Source organism: Talpa occidentalis, unplaced genomic scaffold (genome assembly GCF_014898055.3).
Source record: "Talpa occidentalis isolate TD23 unplaced genomic scaffold, MPIMG_talOcc4v2.1, whole genome shotgun sequence".
Classification (NCBI taxonomy): Eukaryota; Metazoa; Chordata; class Mammalia; order Eulipotyphla; family Talpidae; genus Talpa; species Talpa occidentalis.
In genome coordinates, this window is record NW_026555331.1 from 82,744,580 (window position 1) to 82,765,254 (window position 20,675).

The 20,675-nt window shown below is 41.1% G+C and overlaps 1 protein-coding gene across 5 annotated transcripts in view; it reads right to left on the reverse strand.

Moving 5' to 3' along the window:
• Positions 1–4,374: 4,374 nt before the first annotated feature.
• MTERF1 (mitochondrial transcription termination factor 1) overlaps positions 4,375–20,675 on the reverse strand; it is a 341,137-nt gene continuing 324,836 nt past the window's right edge. For all 5 annotated transcript variants that reach the window (XR_008550680.1, XR_008550679.1, XR_008550678.1 and 2 more), the window contains 2 exons: positions 11,629–11,726; positions 4,375–4,670 (listed from right to left, as the gene is read on the reverse strand). The gene's annotated coding sequence lies outside the window, so the exon portion shown is untranslated. The remainder of the gene's footprint in view (positions 4,671–11,628; positions 11,727–20,675) is intronic.

Here is a 20,675-nt window from a genome sequence, read left to right on the forward strand (position 1 = left end):
GAGGAATGATCCTGTCATTCACTTTTTGACTTATTTTTCTTGGCATTGTCACCTCCAGTTCCATCTGTGTTGTCACAAAAAGCAAGATAATATGATTTCATCTTTTTAAATAGCAGAGTGCCATACCATTATATGCCACAACTCCTTTATCCATTAATCTATTGAAGGGCATTTAGATTGTTTCCATGTCTTGGTTATTGTGAATAGCACTGTTATGAACATAGGGATGCATAAATCCTTTTGAATTAGTGTTTTCATATTCTTTGGATAAATACCTAGGAGAGAGACAGAGATGAAAATGCTGCTTGAGCTTGTTTCTCACTTATTTTCCAAAGGTGAAGAGGCCATTTCCGAAAATGCTGCTTGCAAACCTGAACTTAAACCTTCACCATCAGATGCCACTCATGTAAGACTCCAAAGTAAAAGTAGATAAGCAAACATGTATCTTTGAAAGTTAGTCTCTCACCTGTTGGTAGGCACTATTTGGGCATATTTTCCCTGGATCTTACCAGTCTAGCATTTACCTTTATGGTTTTATTGGGGTATCCATTGTGGACAGAAATACTTTAAAGAATAAAAGGAACATTTATTGAGCATTGCATCTTTTTCAGGCAGAATGCCAGGTAATTTATAAATGTTATCATATCATCATCTTTTTCATGAGCCAAGGTGTTAAGTGGCCTCTCACATTGAGAAAATAGAGCAGAGCTTACAATTCATATAAATTATCTCATTTAATCTTCACAATGGTCCTATAGTGGTGAGGGCATGATCCTTATTTTAGAAATGGAAAAAATAAGACCCAAGAATTTGATCAATATTCCGAGGCTACAAGGGGAGTTTGGGGCAGCTAACACTTGCACCTGGATAAGTATCCATCTCACCTGTCCCCAAAGCATGGAAAGAATATAGACTGCAGCAACTTCTAGATGTGGATCCAAATCCTAGCTCTGGAACATCCTAGCTCTAGGTATTGATCAAATCTCCTAACTCTTTGAGCTCCAGTTTATTCATGTATAGTGAAAAAAAACCTCATAAAATTACACACAATTTAAATGACATGAATTTTTTATCATGTGTTTGAACCTTAATAACCTAACAAACGCCCATTTCCTCTTCTATTTGTCTTCTAGAATGGGTAATCACCAATGGCATGGAAGGTGAGAGAAAAATCTTGGATCAGAATCTGGGGCTAGATGATCATAAATGTTTATTGAAATGAAGAATATCCTTTTCAAAGTGAAAGCTACATTTCTAGAATTTATTTGTCTCAAAGTTTTTGCTGAAACATTTTATTTTGCACTTTGTTCATTTAAGGCACTATATTGGGTACCGAAGAGAAGATAAAGACCTGGTCCTGCCTTCAGAGAGTGAACTTTTTGCTGTGAACATATATTCTCCCCCCAGCACCACTGTGAAATGAATGTAAAACTCTCAGATTCTAGGTTACTCCCATGTTTTTAAGCATTATTTCCTTGTGTGGTTTCCCAAGGAGTTTGCCTGTGCCTATAGGGTCAAAACAATAAAGGAGACAGCTTAAAACTTATAAGAAATCTTTAACTCTTCCATCAATGGTACCCCTGGCAATTCCTCAGAAAATACTTTGAACTAGATTTGCTGGGTCTCTCTCAGCTCTTGTCTTGGAAGTCAGCCATGCCTAATTGCTCTGATATAGTTTTCTCATTTGTGGGTCATAAAGTCAATTTAGTAGGTCTTAACCAGCCTTTTTTTTTAAATTAAAAAGACCATACCAAGTTCGAAAATATCAAAGCACATCATACTTACTCTCAGTATGTATTTTTTCTCATGAAACATAAGCCTATGTAAGATATACATATTTTATGTGGGTGGCCATCAAAAATGTTTAAAAAGCATGTTCTAAAACAGCAAGGTTTTATTTTAAGTGCCAGGAATGCTCATGGAATAATTCCCAAGAGTTAGACTTTACGTTTAAGTCTAGCACTTTTAGAGGTTATTTTCTTCTAGGCATTTCCACTAAAATATATGTGGCTGCCATTAGATAAATGGTCTTTCCATCTGTTAAGATTGCATGAACATATCAGCTAGATTTTCCCCAGATGTCATATTCATCTCTACAATCATCATCACTTCCTCCTCGTCCTCTTCCAATTTCTATAAGGGAATCTTGCTGACAAAGCTCCCAGATCTAGTCCTTTTCATGCTAGAGTATCCTTGCTATTATTCTCTGAAGTCCCTGAAAATGGATACACAATCGGTTCACCCCCAGAAATAGCCAAATCTTATTATGGCTCCCCAAAAGTCCTTATGGAATCCAAAAGATAGAGCAGACTTTTGTTTTTATTGTTGCCGTCCTCAAGCCACCTTCTGCTGTGTCATCCCCACTTTGCATAGACACCTGGAACTATTCTTTCACTTGGGATTCTCTACTGCATCCTCTTCCACTCATTTCTCCTTGAGGAGCTCACCTGCACTCTGCCACTGCTCCCTACACCCAAACCTGCTAGTCCTACTTCAAACTGTCACCCCTTAGATCCAAACTAGCAAATTCTTTTCACCTGCATCTGCCCATTCCACAGATTGGAATTTTCATTAGACCAAAACTGTTCTCTTGTTGACACCAATCATTTGTCAAGACATAACTGTAATGCACTGTTATGCTTAAAAGGAGCGATAATGGTAAAGGACAAAGGGGATGGCATGGAAAGAGCGTCCCATTGTGCCACACTAGTTTTATCTCATTAGATTGAATCTCTCTTCTTGGCACCACAGAGGTCTCTCCAGAGGACAGTCTGTCCACATTGAAATTTCTAGATAAACCTATGCTCATATCCCACTGAATAGTGTTTGAATCAAAGGGTATTTAAAATTTGCTTCCCACAGTTCCAGTCAACCACAGTCTGAAAATATTATGTACAACAAGATATTTTGAGAGAGGGAGAGAAAGGGGCAATATTCACAAAATTTTTATTATAATATATAGTTATAATTATTCTGGTTTGTTACTGGTTATTATTGCTAATCTTTTACTGCATCTAAGTGACAAACTTTATCACAGTATGGATGTAGAAGAAAAAATATGTGTATCTAAGGTTTGGTTCTATCTGTAGTTTCAAGCATCCCTTTGGGGGTCTTGGAATGTATCCCCACAGGATAAAGGGGTCTATAGTAGATGAAGCTCAAACTGAACTTGGAAGGATGGCAGAATTTGGAGAAGTGAAGCAACACAAATAGGACTTCAGAAGCAAACAGGACAAACAGACATTGCAGAAAGAAATCTGGAGATTGTGTAAGAGTGAGCTGGTGGCATGGAGATTTGATTGGAACTCTGCTGTGAGGTGGAATGAAAATGTGGATTAAAACCAGATCCTCTTGGAAATACTTGAATGTCAGGAACAGAGGGAAAACTTTAAAGGTTTTTGAGCAAATGAAAACTGTGTTTTAGGGAGATTAACATTCTAGTTTGTGGAGCAGGATTTGGGGGCAGGGAGACAGCCAGCAGAGGTAGAGATCACATGGGAGCCACAGTAGTCATGCAGGCATCCAGGGCACCAACTAGAGATGCAGAGGGTATGGGAGGGAGGGAAGCACAGACACGAGGGCTTTTACAAACAATGCCATTGACTTGGAGAATCTAATCAGCAACATTTTATTTATGCACTGCTCTTGAACCAGTTAATTTGCCCTTCAGATGTATCTTTCCTGAATATGTAAACTCTCTCATTAAGATACAAGCCATATGCCCTCTTTGAAGCTAAGCCAGACCCCACCTAATGCTGGCCTTTACCTCTTTTTTTCTCATTGGTAAGCAGCTCACTGAAGCAGATGTTACTTCCTGACTCCAGAGATGCCAACAGCCTCAGAAAGAAATGGATTATGGACTTGGGGTCTGTACTCAGCATGATCCAAATATGGAAATCAAACTGAGGCCTTCTTAGGCTCCATGCTTGGCAAAGAGAAAGAAAAAGGACTTAACGTTGGGTCTCAAAAGAAACTGAGGTTCCCAGAGCCATAGTGGGTCTGTTTACTTGCCTACAGAAGGCTTTGCCAGTAATGACAATTAGTGCTAATGGTGTACTTTCAATTTACCTTCATAGATTAATTCAACAAATATTTATTGGCTGGGTACCAGGCACTAAACAAAGTTTTGGGAATTAAAAAGCACGTGAAGGGCACACTGCTTGCCTTTGATTAAGTTTCCAGCTGAGTAGGAAAGACGGACCCATAAAAAAGTAAATAATATACTGGTGTGTTCTGGTCTATGCCTGTCCCCTGGGCACCAAAAAGTGTAATGATTTGATGCCATAGAGATAGTTTGGGACTCAAGTCTTCTCACTGCATGCTAGTCAATAATCACTTGGAAAGTCAAGAAGCCCCATATAAATTTCTTAAATGAAATCTTATATTTGAATGAAATAATAAAGAAAACAAAAATCAACAAGTCCTCTGTAAAATATGGGAGTTTGCCCCAGAATTATTTTGTCTTTCCCCCTGAGCCTTTATTGAATCCCTTGTGGTTATATTCTCTGACCTTTTATAGAAATCTTGAACTTCAGCAAATGGATGGTCCTGTTCTCAGACTCCAGAGTGCTTCAGACTATGGCGCTTAGCAGTGCATGCCAGCCAGCAGCGGCAGGGATAGCAGGGACTCAGGGATTGGAAGGCAGACAGATCAAGCTCTTAGTGAAATCCTGTGTAGGAGTTGCAGAAACAGAGTTTAGTGAGGACTGAGTGTAGGAAATTGAAGAAAAACGAAAAGCTTTGTTGGGGAACATTTACTCATCTCTGTGAATTAGAGTCATTTCTTTACAGACAGAATCCTGTCCCTCAATAGGTTTTGTTTCCCTGTGACAACAACAGAATTCATTTTAGGAAAAAGGTCAGCCCAAGATCACCAAAGAAACCCAGATTTCACTGTTAGTCATTAAATTTATATTTTTCTGCAATAAATGATTGCTCTTTGCTAAAAATTGAACCAAATATGTTTAAAGTTCTTTGCTTTTCTTACTGTTTTACACTATTTTTTTCTTTTTAGTTTAAATGAAGTGGTTTCCACTGGTGGAGGATATGCAAGGCTGAGTTGGAAAAAACTAACAAGAGATGTTACTGCAAATAAAAGTTGTAATTATATGGCTGTAAGGATTATTGCAAACCTGAGGAAGAGAAGAAGGTATTGAGAACTTTAAAAAAAGAAAAGAAGTTGTAGATAACATGTCTCTAAACAGTTTCAGTCATAGATTTTCTGGAAATTATGCTGCCTCCTTCCTGCCCTCATATCCTTGTTAGGCTTAGTTTAATAATAATGTGAGAGGCCAAAAAAGCTTTTAAAGTTGATTTCCTTCAGTTTGTAATTCCTTGCCAGGAACTGGAGAACTGATTGACCATGCCCTCTGCAGTCACCTGACTATTCATGAAAGTACAAAATTTGAAACAAAGTGTTCATGCTGACTTACACTTACACACACACACACACACACACACATACCAGTGCCAGAGAGCAACACAGAAAAATATGTTCACATTAACTTAATTTCACTAAAACTGAAAGCAGTAAGATGGATAATAAATTCCATTAGTAAATTATTTTCTTGTCCTCAAGGGGAGGTGCCTGCTAATCAACAGCACTTTCCAGAAAGTTAAGCCCCACCTTGCATTTGGGTATAGTGGAGAGCAGACCTGGATCCTCTGTTGGTCAAAGACAAGCCAAAGTCTGTCTGGGGAGACTAGAAACATTGAAATCATAGAGCTTTTGTGTTCTGTGCTTTTTGAGTGAACATAAACAACTGAACAGCTATGTTTCACTCCAATGGCATCCCCCTGATACCCACCCTTCCCCCAAATCACTGAAAGGGGTGCACGATGAAGCAATAAGTAAATTATCCTGTTCAGCTGTATAGTCAGATGCCAGAGGTGGTCTTGTGCAGATTTTAGGTGATTACTTAACACATTGAGTAAGACAAAATTCCACAGTTCTTGCTGATTTATGAATTTTTCTCTTATTAATCAAAAGATCCTAGAAAGTGGTATGAATCACAAAGGCACTGGAAAACATCAGTGTAGCATATGTTGAGGCAAAGTTGCCCAATGTCTAAATTATTCTCTGGTCATGTTTCCCCATAGTTTAACATTTCAAAGCATAAGTTACCAGTTAGTGTGGCCTGTGTCTTTCTGCAAGAGAGGGAGAATGCCATTCCCTTTGTTCAAATTAAAACACAAAGGCCTTCCTTGATAGCCAATCCAGCGGGAGGGGCATGGACTTTCAATATTCCTGGGAGCTCTACACAAGGCAATGAGAGAGAAGGCCAAGGAGTCATTCATTCAGAAAATAGTTTTTGAGTGTGTACCACATTTCGGGCATTACCAGTTGCTAGCAGAACAAATATAGCCTTTGCCTTCATAAAGCTTACAGTCTAGACTTTAACATATCTGGGGTGCTGGCCCTATAGAAGGACTAGATTCAAATTTTGCAGAAAGGATCACAAAATAATGAAGGGTATACTATAAAGGTGACCAAAGAAATAAAATGTTTTGTAATTATGAGATTTGAAGAGAAGTTAAAAGAAAGTGAAATGTTGGGGCCTCCCCGGTGGCGCAGCGGTTGAGCGCTGGGTTGCGAGGCTGCCCGCGGCCTCCGCGGCGCCGGTTCGATCCCCGGCTGCTCCCGGCCACCGGAGGAGGATCCCGCATGGCGCGCGGACCTCTCCTGCCGCCCACTGCTCCCCTCAGCAGTGTACTTCGGTCCTTCTGCCTGCTCTGCTCCCCGCTCTGGCTCTGGTGAATTCTCTCGCCCTCCCGCGCTTCTGACTGTACCCAGTGCATGTATTAAAAAAAAACAAAAACAAACAAATAAATAAATAAATAAAACATGCCTCAATAAAAAAAAAAAATTTAAATAAAAAAAAAAAAGAAAGTGAAATGTTCAGGGGCATTGCAGGTATTACTTTCTATGACTCTAGAATATACCCTAGGCTGGCTAACAGGTGGTGCATTTCAATTCAGCGTAGAAAGGGCATATTATTTAGAACCATCTCATTACAGAATGAGCTGGCTTGGAAGGTGGCAGGTGCCCAACACCTAAGTGTTGAAGTAGCGCTGACTTAGACATCACTCACTACTCAATGGTCTTGTGAAGGTATTTTTACATCCTGAAAAGGTTTGCACTAGATAATTTCAAATCAGCCTTCCAATTCTGAGATTCTCCATTCCTGATGCATTCTCCATGCATCTGATGACCAGTGACCACAGAAGCCATTAGCTGCATTTAACCATTCATTCTTCAGCCTGCATGTACTAAGTCTAGTCAACAAGTCAACAAAGAACTGGGAAAGACTCTCTCTCTTTGTTCCAGACAACAATACAATATAGTATTAGAAACTGTTCCTTCCTCTTTACCACAGACTCATCCTTAAAGATCATCTCTGTAAATACAGTCATATTATAGAAATAATATAGACAAGAGCTTCAAAATTATGTAGTTCAAAGATACATCAATTGTTCATTAATGCCAAGGCCCAGACAATAAACTTTACTATGAGTTCACTGTCTATGATGTGTAGATCTTAAATGGTGGATTATGAATCATATTCTGAAGGTCAGGAGAGTGGAAATATTTGACAGAGCTGACCACATGCTATGCCGAGGTTATAAATTCATTCAGTCCAATCTTCCACTGTCTATGTTATTGTATAATGTGACAGCTTCAGTTTTTGGAGTTGCTTTGCTATAAGACTGACCAGAAAAATTCTAAATTTCTTTCCCTACATTTGCAAATCTCCTTTTCCCATTCTTCCAATTCAAACTTTGAGGTTCTATGACTGTTTACATAATCAGACACTTTGTTTCAGAAACAGCATAACTAATGTCTTTGTGAGGAAATGCCTTGTAAATGCTCAAAGCCTCAAAACAATTTTCAAGTCTTTACTTTCTTTTTTTAAAAAATGGAAAGAACAAATAAAGAAATTTTGGGAGGGTGTCTGGCATAAAACACTCTCAACCACCTTTTAGGGTATTTTCTTTGGAGGATTTGATTACAGCTGTTCAAACTTAAAATTATTTGTGTGAACAAAAACCTTAACTTTAAAAAGTCATTTGACTATACATAAACTAAAACATAACAAAGAGTCAAAACTTGGCATTTTTCATGGATATATATTGCCCACTGGCTATGGCTTCTGAAGGGTACATTTCAGAACCTTGGGTTGGTGGGAAATTATAAACGAAGGCTGAAGAATGAGAATTTTGCCTTGTGAGTCATATTGGGTTGCAGCTGAATTTGAAAACAGCAGGTAGTCATCAGAAAGGCTTATATGAAATCTAATGAATCAGAAAGAGAAAGCAAGGGGGAAATGGTTTCTTTTTGTACTGGGCCAGATTCTCATCTGATGTAAGTCTTGGAGAATTAACTGACATATGGAAAATATCCCCATGTGGTCACATGGGATAGCAGAATGAGGAATTGTCAAAAAATGGGAATATTTAGCTTTGTGAAGAGAAGATCTGGGTGGGACAGAATTTTTTTGAATATTGGAAGGTCGGCGTTTGGAGAATAATGTGTTGCTCCCAGTGGGTGGACGCTGTGGAGTCAGGCTGTGGTTTAATATTCTCCTGTCTCTCGCTAAGGCAGCAGAGCATGGTTGTTTTCGCAGACAGAGAGGCTCATCTGAGGGGACAGGAAGCTGTTTCTGGAGCCATCTCCTAGGAACAGAGATGGGAATTGAGGAGACTGACCCAGCTCTGGGACTGACAAGAAGATTTCAGCCTATTAGGCCTGGCTAGACTCCAAATGCAATATCCAAATGTAGTTCATGAAAACAAGCAGCAAGGGAAAATGGAAAGCACCCAGCTTTGGGAGTCAGGAAGATCTGAGCTGAAACCCTGATGCTGTTATTTACTGCTGTGTGACCGTGCGGGAGTTGCTCGAGCTCTCTGAGTTGCAGTTTCCTGATCTGTACAATGGGCGTGACTTCACCTGAGCTAATGGACAGCTTTATTTACGTCCACTCATCATTCCCTCTCCTGTTTGATAAAAGCACCATGATTTTTCCCTAAATAAGTAGAATCCTGGTATCAATCAAGGTGGCCTGCCTAACTTTGGACATTCAAACTTTGCCGCCCTGGAATTTTAATCCTGAGTGGGATGACCCAAGGATGGAAAATGGTTGGTGCTGATCCCTTCTGAGAGTGGCACCATGAAGGGAACTAAGGTCTGTCAATTCCTGCAGCCTGGGTTACCTGAGCCAGAGGTTGCTGTCCTTCTAGGGACCTGGTTGGTCAGCTTTTCCCCAACTATATATGCTACCTCCATGTTCTAATAGACTGATTCTGCACAAGTTCTCTGAATCATAGTTTCTGTGGCTATCTATATACCTACTTTAATAGGGTTGCTGGGAGGATGAAATGAGAAAATATACATAAAACTCCTAATGCAGTCCTAGTGTCTGGCACATAATAGGTATTCAATTAACAGTAGCTATTGGGATTATCAGGTACTGCAGGACCAAGATGAAGGAGAGAACAATTTTAACTGGCAGAGAAAGCGACAATCTAAAAATAAGGTAGGCACATAGAATCAAGGGTGTTTATTCTCATATATCAGGTCCCAGCTACCAGTTGTGTAAAGAAAAATTTGTTAACCGCTAAGCTTGACTTGGCTATGAGATTTGGCAGGACTCCCTGATTCAAGCTTAGACTGATGGCTTCCAATTAGAAGGCCGTACTGGGAGGGAGGCAGCCCTTGTGGGTTTCAGCCCTGCCGAGCTCTATGGAATTCCATGCAACTGATGCACCAACTGTGTGGGTTTGTGTGCAGGGACAGGAGCCTCAGAGTCTCCAGAAGCCGGGAAACACTGCAGTCCTGACCTTACTTGAGCAGGTGCCAGTTGACACTGTTCATCATCTCTTCTTCCTAGCTTTCCTAAACATCTCCTCCCTTCCTGATTTTTCCTCCTTCTTCTGAAGGTACCTTTGCATGTGCTCTTCTTTCTGCCCTTAATATTCTTTACTCAACCATCAAACTGACTCCTATTCAACTTTCCAGATTCAGTTTAAGAGTTAGAGCCATCCAAGGCCTCCCTGGTGGTGCAAGGGGTAAGACGCAACCTATGAAGCTATCTGCAGCCACTGAAGCACGAATTCGATCCCTGACCAGGGAGCTACCCACATGGCGCAGCAGACCTCTCTTGTCTCGCCCGCTGCTCCCCTCAGCAGTGTATTTCAGTCAATCCTCCTGTTCTGTTCCCCACTCTGTCTCTAGTGAATCCTCTTACCCCCTGCATCTCTGGCCTGTACCCCAGCTCTTGCATGCAGAAATAAATAAATCTTTAAAAAAAAAAAGAGTTAGAGCTATCCCAAAGCCTTCCACCCACTCTCACCACTTCAGTCCTACCTTCCTCCTTCCCTCCCCAGTGGGGCTCAGCACATTCTATTTCAGGCGCCAGCACACTGGGTTTTCCTAGTTGATTCTTTGCCCCATCTTGACTGTTACGTCAAGGCAGAAGCCAAACCTGTTCAATCGGTATCGCCAGTGCCCAGCACAATCCTGACACAGAACAGGCATTCAATAAACATTTGAAAATAAAGACGGGATGGGGTGGAGGGAAGGAGAAAGGAGAAAGGAAGTTTGGGAAGAGGGTTGAAGGGAGGGAATGTACCAAAGGCAAAAGAACCTCCACTACACTTTTGAGTTTGTTGTGTGTGTTGAAGGATGTCGTGCCCTGTGTTCTTAGAACTGGAGACTCAATGTATGCAAACATATTCAAATGAAGCAGGCAGGAAAGCTTTTGACGACTCAACTTACTGGCTTTGCAGTCAAGGAACACAGTAGGGACCCAGAGTGATTGAACCTGAGAGGCTGGTGAGAAGACATCAGGGGAATCAGACTGAATATTATAGGCCAGCACTTGAATTCCTGCTCTAGGGAACTCCAGCCCTAGATAATTCTCAACATGTTTCCCCCAGGATCAAAGATTACAGGATAGTTCACATAAATACACTTGAATATGCCTATTGTGGTCTGACACAAACCGCCCTAAATCAAAACGTTTACCATATGATCCCAAAGAAAACAGAACATACTGCCTAATTATGTCTTCTTCATTAGTTAAGGAATGGAGTTGGTGATGCGTTAGCTGCTTTAATCTCTGCAGACCATAATTGTCTGACTAACTTTAAAACAAAATGAGAAACAAACCCCTCACTAGCCGGGCTTCCTTCAGTCCTGGTTTGTTTCCCCCACTTCTTTATGAGCATCTCCAGTGATGAAGCAAATGATGATCCCGCACCACGGTGTACACCATTCCCAGAAACATGTAGGTGACTTGTAATTATTCTTACTAGTTACATCAAACTTAGCCCTTACATGAGAGAAACATGCTTCTTATACTATGACTTATGAGCTCCTACTGTAAGAGCTGTGGTATAATAAGTGGGGCATTAGTGTTATTATGCTCAGTCATCACTCCAAGCCTCCCGAGCCCAGGCCTCAGAGAGGGAGCAGGTGGGAAGTATGCTCTGGCCTGTCTCCCAGGGCACATTCAAATGTTGGGACAGAAGTTTTCCTTGTCCGGGCACAGGCCCTGATGCCCACCCTCAGCAGAAGTACTGAGAATGAGGTCCTCACAGGCAAAGTAGAAGAGGTAGATGCTCACATACCTTCCATAAAACAGGCCTGCTGTGAGGTTCCAGGAATTATTTAGGATTTCATCTCTCTCCCACAAGGCATGACACCTGAAGCAGCCACGCTGTCATTTCTGGAAGGAAGCACAATTGGTTAGCAAAGAGGAGAGGAGAGAAGACTTGTGGGTGGCTTATGAGACCAGAAACATTTTCAAGTGAGATTAGGTTTACTCTTCATGGTCACATGAGGTGGACACATGTCCACTCAGTGTGGTAGAGATCTTTCTAGTAGACAGAACTGTTCAAACAGGGAAGGGGTTGCCTCAGGAGGGACTGGGTCCCTATCTCTGGAGGGTTTCAACCGGAACCTAGAAGCTCACCTCAAAGATAAATTGAGGGACTTCAGAAACACAGTGGGTGACTACGCTAGATGATCACAGAGATTCCTTTCTCCTCCAAAACTCTAAGAAACCATAAAAGAACATAAGAGCATGTCAGGTTGAGAGAAGGATTACTTTGTGGCTTCTTCATGGATATGCTAAGCAGCATCAAAATGATTTTGATGATTAACCAAAGAAAGATCCTCTTAATAAAAACATAGACAGTTTCTAGAGTAAGCTGGCAGGAGTCTGGAGACACAGAACAACTGGCACACACTGCACATCATCTAGAACTATTTTTATTAGTCAGCCTGAGTTGCCTGTTATACACAGAGCACTGCTGTAGGTATTGGGAGAGTCACAAGATGTTTATGGCCCAAGGAAAGTGTAATATATATGAAGAAAGACATTTTAACTAACCAAAGACTTAGAATCAACATTGAGAAAATTTTGAAAATATTCAAACATGAAAGAAAAGGGGGCAATTGAAGAGGATTCCAAGTGTAACTTTAAGGCTGGATTCCCAGGGTCCTTGTTGTGTCTGTGATTAAGAGTTCATGGATATGGACTCATAACATGACCACCCACAGCTTCTTCTCACCACCCCTTGGTCCTGTCTGGGTTTGAGGTGGGGTGGAAGGAGGAGGAGCTCTGCTCTTGGTGGATTTCCTTCCACTTGGCAATTTTATTTATTTATTTATTTGTTTATTTCTTAAAGATTTATCCATTTATGCACACAAGAGCTGGGGCACAGGCCAGAGACGTGGGGGGTGAGAGGATACACCAGAGACAGAGTGGGGAACAGAAAAGGCAGACGGACTGAAACACACTGCTGAGGGGAGCAGCGGGTGAGACAGGAGAGGCCCACCCCGCCATGCAGGCCTCCCCCTGGCTGGCCGGGGATTGAACCCATGCTGCAGAGGCCGTGGACCGCTCCACAGTGCGGTGCTCAACCCCCTGTGCCACCAGGGAGGGCCCACTCAGCAATTTTTAATTGTAAACCCATGGCTTTACTGCCCGGATCTCTTTTCCTTTCCTCTTTCCATACTGCTTTATTGATATTTTGCCTACATCACCCCGACAGATTACAGCGAGGGTAATTATGGGACAGACAGGGAAAGTGAATGAGAGGGCACAGACAAGAAAAAACAGTTTCTGCTTCCCCCTTAAGAGGCTACACCACTAATTCTCACCATTCAGAGGATGGTAAGCCTCACAATGCCACATTGTGAGGGAGTATCCACATGATGCCTAGTTATGCCCCAAGCTACCTCTAGGAGCAACTGACTTCAACCTGATTGTGTGCAATATATGTACACACCCAGAGTGGAGAGGTGGAGAGAGAGAGAGAGAGAGAGAGAGAGAGAGAGAGAGAGAGAGAGAGAGAGAGAGAGAGAAAGAGACACTTTGCTTTTAGGTTTTAGAGAAATAATAATTCTGTCCTCATTTGAACCAAATACCAGAGACAAATTACCAATTTAAAAATTACAGCTTAATTTTGTAGATATTTTAGATTTGACATAGAAAAATACCAAGTCTATAGGATCCATATGCCAGAGAAGGGAATGAGAAGGAAGGACGGTATAACCAGAAGGAACACTTGACAAACAATTTCAATAGAGCTTTGTATTTTCAAAGCAGCTTTAAATCATGAAGTAGCCCACCCAGCTATCCCAAGAAAGTAGGTCAGCACAATATTTTCACAGGTGAGGAAACTGATATACAGAGTTCAGTAGCTCACCCACCACATATAAGGTAGGAACACAAACTTCTGCATTTCCATCTGGACACAGTCATCCATGCTGTCTTTTTCCCAGAAAAAGCAAATGCAGGCACCTAGAAAAGTTTTATCTTATATTTTTATATGCTAACTAGGCTACAATATTGCTGCTGCATCCCAAGAGGTTTTGAAGTAATAGTACACCAAACGGTTAGAGTTTGAAGTTCGTGATTATTCCCCACCCTGGTCTACCATTCAAAGGCTCTGTTCTGAAGACATGTTAGCAGAAGCCAGTTCTGGGGAATCAGGATGCCTGGATTCTAGGATTAAGCTGCATGACTTTGCAAAAGTTGTTTGAAATCCCCGAGCCTTGCCTTTTCATGCTTGAAAAGAAGGCAAGAGTTTTGAAAGTTTTTCTTTTATAAAATGCAGAATATAAAATAGTTAAATCACTCATAATTTCACTGTACTTTTGGAAGTATATGTGAAAAGACATAGTATTGTCCCTTCTCTACCCTCCAATATCATCCTAGAATTTGATGCATATTTTTTTAGGTCCATACAGATACACTAGCCCCTCACATGTATATATATGTACATGTATATTTTATGATTTTAATAGAAAGACAGAATCATGCCATGCATATTTCTTGGTAACTTTTTTTGGTACTAATAATATGGCATCATTCCAGTTCATACTAATGCTGTTTTCATGGTTGCAAAATGGTCCAGTGTGTGCATGTTACATAATTTGTTCACTAATTCCTTTTTTGATGGTCTTTTGTGAGGTTCAAAGACTATGATTCATGAGAAAGAACTTTGTAAGCCTAAGCATGGTTTAAACATAGGACATTATTTTGATTATTGACCAAATATATATGACTTCATTATATTGGCATTAATTTTTAAGTTTTAAAAGTATTTAACACTTTATTGGTGTATCGACAGACAAGGAATATGCTGTCTGTAATACAGAATCACCATCATCATTTGAAAATTGATGTATTGCATGGACTTAGAAAGAACTGTTGATAATTGAATATATAGCAGCTCCCCACCACACCCCATCCCACACACCCATACAGCTTCAATTACCTGTGGCCAACCAGTCTGAAAATATTACATACAATGTATTTTAAGAGAGATTTCACATTCACCTAACTTTTGTTACAATATATTGTTAAACTCTATTTTATTATTAGTTACTGTTGTCAATCTCTTCCTGTGCCTAATTTGTAAAAAAACAATTTTATCACAGGTATATATATGTGTATAGTAAAAAGCAAAGTATATGGTATATATAGGGTTTGGTATTATCCATGGTTTTACTACAAAGTGAAATGAGTAGAAAGAAAGATGTATTGATGTCATCTAATACATAAATAAGATGAGAGCTTTATTTGTTTTGTATATGTGTCTGTGATATGCTGGTTTTTTATTGACCCTGAACTACAAGTAGAACATTGGCAGTTCTTTTGTTAGGGGAAAGAAATTGGAATTTCAACTAAGAAACTGGAAACTGAATTCTATCTCTGATAATGCGATCTACAAATTTGAAATGAAATGAAGCAATAAAGTTTTCACCTGTGTACTAGTGTCAGCAAGCCTGTTTATGAGGGAGTAGGTGATTCTTGGTTTTATATTAATTTTCCATATGCACTTAATTAACATTGATTGAACCAGTCTAAGTTTTAATTTGTATGTTCGAACATAAGAAGTGTTCTTACAGAATTCGCCTTACTTTAGTGACTTAGGGAAAGAAGTGAAACAAATTGACACCCTCTCCTAAAGAGAGAGTTGACATAATGGTTTGCAATCCCCCCAAAACAAATACACTCCTTTTTCTTTTTCAAGGGTTGAAAAACAAGATTCAAGGATTAGTGGCCTTGGTTACAACCTACCACTCTGGTAAAAGTACAAAACCACAGATGGCATGGAAGAAGTGTCACTAACTCTACAGCAGAGCCTAGACCCCCGCCAGGGGGCCTGTGGACATGAGACAGCTAACGGCGATTGTGATTCTCAGCCTTTATTCCTCCCTCTCAGGTATGGTGGGTAGTATTCACATAGTCGCAGACAGACATGCACTATAGGAAGTGGGGCATTCACCCTGTCTCCAAGAAGACACACCATAATACATGTGAGGGAAAGTGACACAAATATTGGGATCTCTTATGATGTACAGAACTCTTAGTTCACAAGCACTGACACCCACCAGCCTGGCCCAGTACAATGGTTCAGGACCACTGGACAAGGTTAACTACTCATATCTCTTTCACATCCAAATTCTCTGGCTCTTAAAGATACAAAGATCCCAGCCACAACCAGGCAGCAATGCCTCATAAGGGTTTTGGTCACGAAAGTGATTTTGTATAGAAACATCCAGAAGACTGTCTCAGAACTAGGCTTTCTCTCCACACTCAAGAGACATTTCCTAACATGTAGCCTGGAGAAGTTTCCCTGTTCCCCTGTCTCCTCCACAAGCCCCCAAAGACTTACTTCTGCCTAAGTTGCATTTGTATGAGATGGTTACAGACACCCAGTTTTTCATCATGTAACGAGTGTATCCAGGGAAAGGTCCATGGACCACAGAGGACAGGTCCGAAGGAAGCTGACACGGTCAAATACCCAATTTAAATATCTCCATTCTGATCATTCTCCCTGCCCCACCCTTTGTTGGCTCTCTGTCACTGACAAGGTTTTTCAGACAGAGGCTCTTCTCTCTATTTGAACTCAACCAGAGACACTGCTAAAAATGTGCCTCTGAAAGTTTCCAGTGCTGCCCTCACTCTCGAAGGGGAGAGTGCAGTTCTGTGCACTGAACTCCCCCTCTCCTTGCCCCTAAAACATTTTTTCACTGTTGGTGAACATTTGCATCTCTCCTGTTGAACACTGCAGCCATGTGCACACAAATGTTTATATGTGCAAGGGGAGTGTTACTTAATACTGCTGTTTGCTCTTGGTTTGCAGGGTGAGGGGCAAGTGCTAATGGCCCCCTGAGCTCATCTGCCCATGGAGGGTTATACTCACATTCCTCTCACTCTGGAAAGCAGCTCTGTATTCAGCCTCGTATTTATGAAACATGAAGGCACATGTCATAAAAATGTTCTGCATATAAATGAAATAATGCAAAGCAATTATTATGCTTGTTAAGAAAGCAACAATATGATTATGAAACGTAAAGTGTTAATAATGAATAAAATACGTTTAAACTTGTTCAAAATGATTTGCCTCTTTCTTAAACGCAATGTATACAAAATTAAACAAGCGAAGATGCCACATGGATGGAGTGTGTAAAAGGCAGAAACCTGAACATAATAGAGACCAAAGCCAAATGCCAAAATTCAAGTTCACTGTATTATCTGCGAAGACTGGCTGTCAATATTGTTCAAATTAGCGGGGTTAATTGCCAGATCTCCAGTTTACTTCAGGCTGTGTGGATGGAGTTCGTGTCAAAATTAGATGCTTCATAAATGGCTCTTTTGATGTTATCTTCAAATTCATCTCCTTTCCATAAGTAGGGTTATTAAAGTAGCTTCTACAGTGGCAGCAATCTTTCCAACTAAAGGAAAATAACTTAAATGCTTAATGGGCCCAATTCTCTGCAGAAACTGCTGTTCACTGAGGCCCTGAGGCAAAGATGCTGGAGTAATTATTTAGCAAGCTCTGTCACTGCAGGAGCCTCAGGTGGGGTGGGACTGGGGGTTCTCAGTAATGGCAACAGAGACTAAATAATCTAATCATTTATGACATTACAGCTCTCAAGCTGTCAAGCCAACCTGTGCTCTTTCTCATTCCATATCGCCACCCTCTTCAACTTCCAACCATGCCCCTGCCCAAACATCTCTTCCTTTCAGTCTCTGATCTTGAACGTATTCATAGAGAAACATCAAAGATATCACCCAGGACGGCTTTCCTTTCCCCCTGCCATGACTACAGACCGATGGCCACCCACTGCGTCCCTTCTTCCTTTCCCTGTCTAGGGTAAACCCCTGCACTGGGGCTTTGGGTCCCAATCTGTAATAATACTCAGGAGGCTGACACTGCTGTTAAGTACAACCTCCCTCCTTTTCCTGGTATTCCACTGGTCCCTTTCAACTAAAGAGTACCCACAGAAATTAAGCATTGAAATGTCATCTCTCCAGATCAGGCTTGCCATATTAAATACAAGATAAACAATAGTGTTTTAGTATGGGTGTGTCCTAATATTGCATGGGACATACATATAATGAGGAAGTATTTTTGTTAATCTGGAAGTCTAATATGACCAAGTTTCCTCTATCTTTGTTTGCTAAATCTGGCAATCATATACCAGAATGTGGCCCTTTCTTGACCACCCACTATCAAAAATAGTGCTCCTCCCTTTGATAGTTTCCATCACCTTCCTTTACTTTATTTGTCTTCACACATTATCACCTCCAGGCATATTGATATGTTTGGTTATTGCCTATGTCTCTCCACCTTTTGAATAGAATGTAGATCACATACGAAGAGGGATTTAAAAATTCTTGGCTATATTCATATCATCTAAAACATTCAAGAGGGCTAGATGAAAAACCAATTATAGGGCCTCCCTGGTGCAAGGGGTTAAGCACCACACTATGAAGCAATCCGCAGCCTCTGCAGCATGAGTTTGATCCCCTGCCAGCCAGGGAGCAACCCACATGGCACAGCAGACCTCTCCTGTCTCGCCTGCTGCTCCCCTCAGCAGTGTATTTCAGTCAGTCTGCCTGTTCTACTCCCCACTCTGTCTCTGGTGAATCCTCTCACCCCCCACATCTCTGGCCTGTACCCCAGCTCTTGTATGCATAAATAAATCTTTAAAAAAAAGAAAAAAGAAAAACCAATTATAAAATAGCTAGTTTTAAAGAGCGAAGTAGTAAAAGACAATGTTTTGGATTAAAATGTGCATCAGTCATCTGCCAAAAACATCCTATAAAATTTAGGGTTGAAAGAGCCCTCACACATCAACTGATCGAATTCTTTCCCTCAAATAAGGGGAGGAAATAAGGTCTCGGAGAAGAGAAGGAAGTGACTAAAATGACACAGCAGTTTAATGGCAGAGCTAGGAGTGCCTGAATCCAAAATCACACTCCTTGCTCCAACTGACAAAAGAATAACTGAAGAAAGAAAATGACCAGAGAATTTCCATGGTTCTAAAGGCAAGAAGGAATCAATCAAGAAGGAATCAATCAGAATGAGAGCGAGGCAGATGAAAAGCGCTGAAACCAATCAACTAGCAGATGTACCCACAAGAGAACCAGTGACTCTTTGGAAGCAAGAATTGGGGATGTGTCAATCAACTTTTCAACCAAGTTTAAAAGGTCTCTATAAACAGGTTACAGTTTGATAGTCAATGGATGGGAAGAGGTTGGAGGCTTAGTGGATCAGCTACATGATATATAAAGGAAACAGGTGGGTCCTGCCTGAGCTACCAGTTGAGAGCCCACTGGAGCAGCAGGATGATGACACAGAGCAGGTTTGCTATGGAGCAGATGGGGTTAGGAGGAGTCTTGGAGCCCTGGGGGGCTTTTTCCAGGCTTTTATTGGGATAGACTGGCAGGGAGGCCAGGAGGCCAGGAGGCTGGTAGGCTTCCCAGCCCCCAGCAAGTCTTCACTCTTTCTGGGCTCTCCAGCCTTCTTTTGTGGCCTTTGCTTCTCTGCTCCTTTCATTCTTTTGCTCTGCTGTTCCACTGGTGTCCCCGTGATGCCGCCCTTGTAAGCCCAGACTCAGCCCAGATGAATCCACCTATATAGGCCCACACCCCACTCCAGGTGCCGCCATCAGGCAGGCATTCAGGACCGCAAGATCCATCATCTATCCTAATGGTGGGAGAGCAGAAAAGCCTGATACTTTACTTACCCTACAGCCACCTTCTATGAATCTGACCCACAAGCTCCTGGTTAACACTTAGGATTTTCCCGAGGAGCCCTTTTCCTCTTCCATGAGTCCTTGAAGAAACTAAAAGTAATTCACTCGGTGTCTACGGAAAGTTGCAAAGTGAGGGCAATAAATTCAAGTCACTATTTCCTGAGAATTAGGCGAAGGCGTCATCTCAGAGATCCTAGTCCATCTGCTTTCAAAGGAAATCCCAAACTATTGAGCACAGTTCATACTTTGAAACTAAAGTTGTCATTTCACTAGCCAAGGGAAGCTTTCTGGTGGACTCTTCTTTTGAGATCAAGGGAGCCTGAGTAAATACCCTGTGTGTGCTTACCAGTACAGGGACCGAAGTGTAAATGAGTGTGAAAGTTGTCTTTTGGTGTCAAAAGACCTGGTGAGATTTTTTTTTTTTCCCAAATGGGATTGGAATTAATAGTAAATTTGTTGAGCTAAGAGGCACTCTTTATCAGCTGTAAGTATTTTTAATTGGTTTCCAGGGAACACCTGTGTTAGGGTTCCAAGCATCAAAGGTGATAAACAACTTAATTATCCTTCCAGAACCATTAGGAAAAAGTATCACTGTTGGTGAGCTTTCTTTGATGCCTTCTTTTGAAATGCCATCCTGCTACTATTGTGGAGCTATTTGTAGTTTACTTCCCAGAGCTTTGATGCGCCCTTCATAAATAGAAAAGGCATTCAGAAGTAGATTAATGAAGTTAATAACATTTGCACTGTTCAGGTATTTCTTAAGTTACCACTGGACATAACTTCTCAGAGAAGCAGCAAGTGAGAGGGAATCAGAAAGCCTTGAGAGAATGTTGAGGGATAGGGGAGAAAGAATATTAGGAAAAGAAGGCCTGGGTATGACACCTACTTTCTTTATCATGGTGATTTCTGAGAAAAGGGAGTTACCAACCTTGGAGGCTATCATAGGAAGGGAAGGGAAGAGTTTTGTGTTTTGTTTATTTCCAATCACTGTCTTTAAACTTTATTCACAAAGACAAGTCAAGACATGAAGGCAGAGTGCAGTAGCCTATGAAGTTGTTAGTCAGCCAGACTCTGCTCTAAGTACCTGTCTTTTCTAAGATTCCACTTTTGA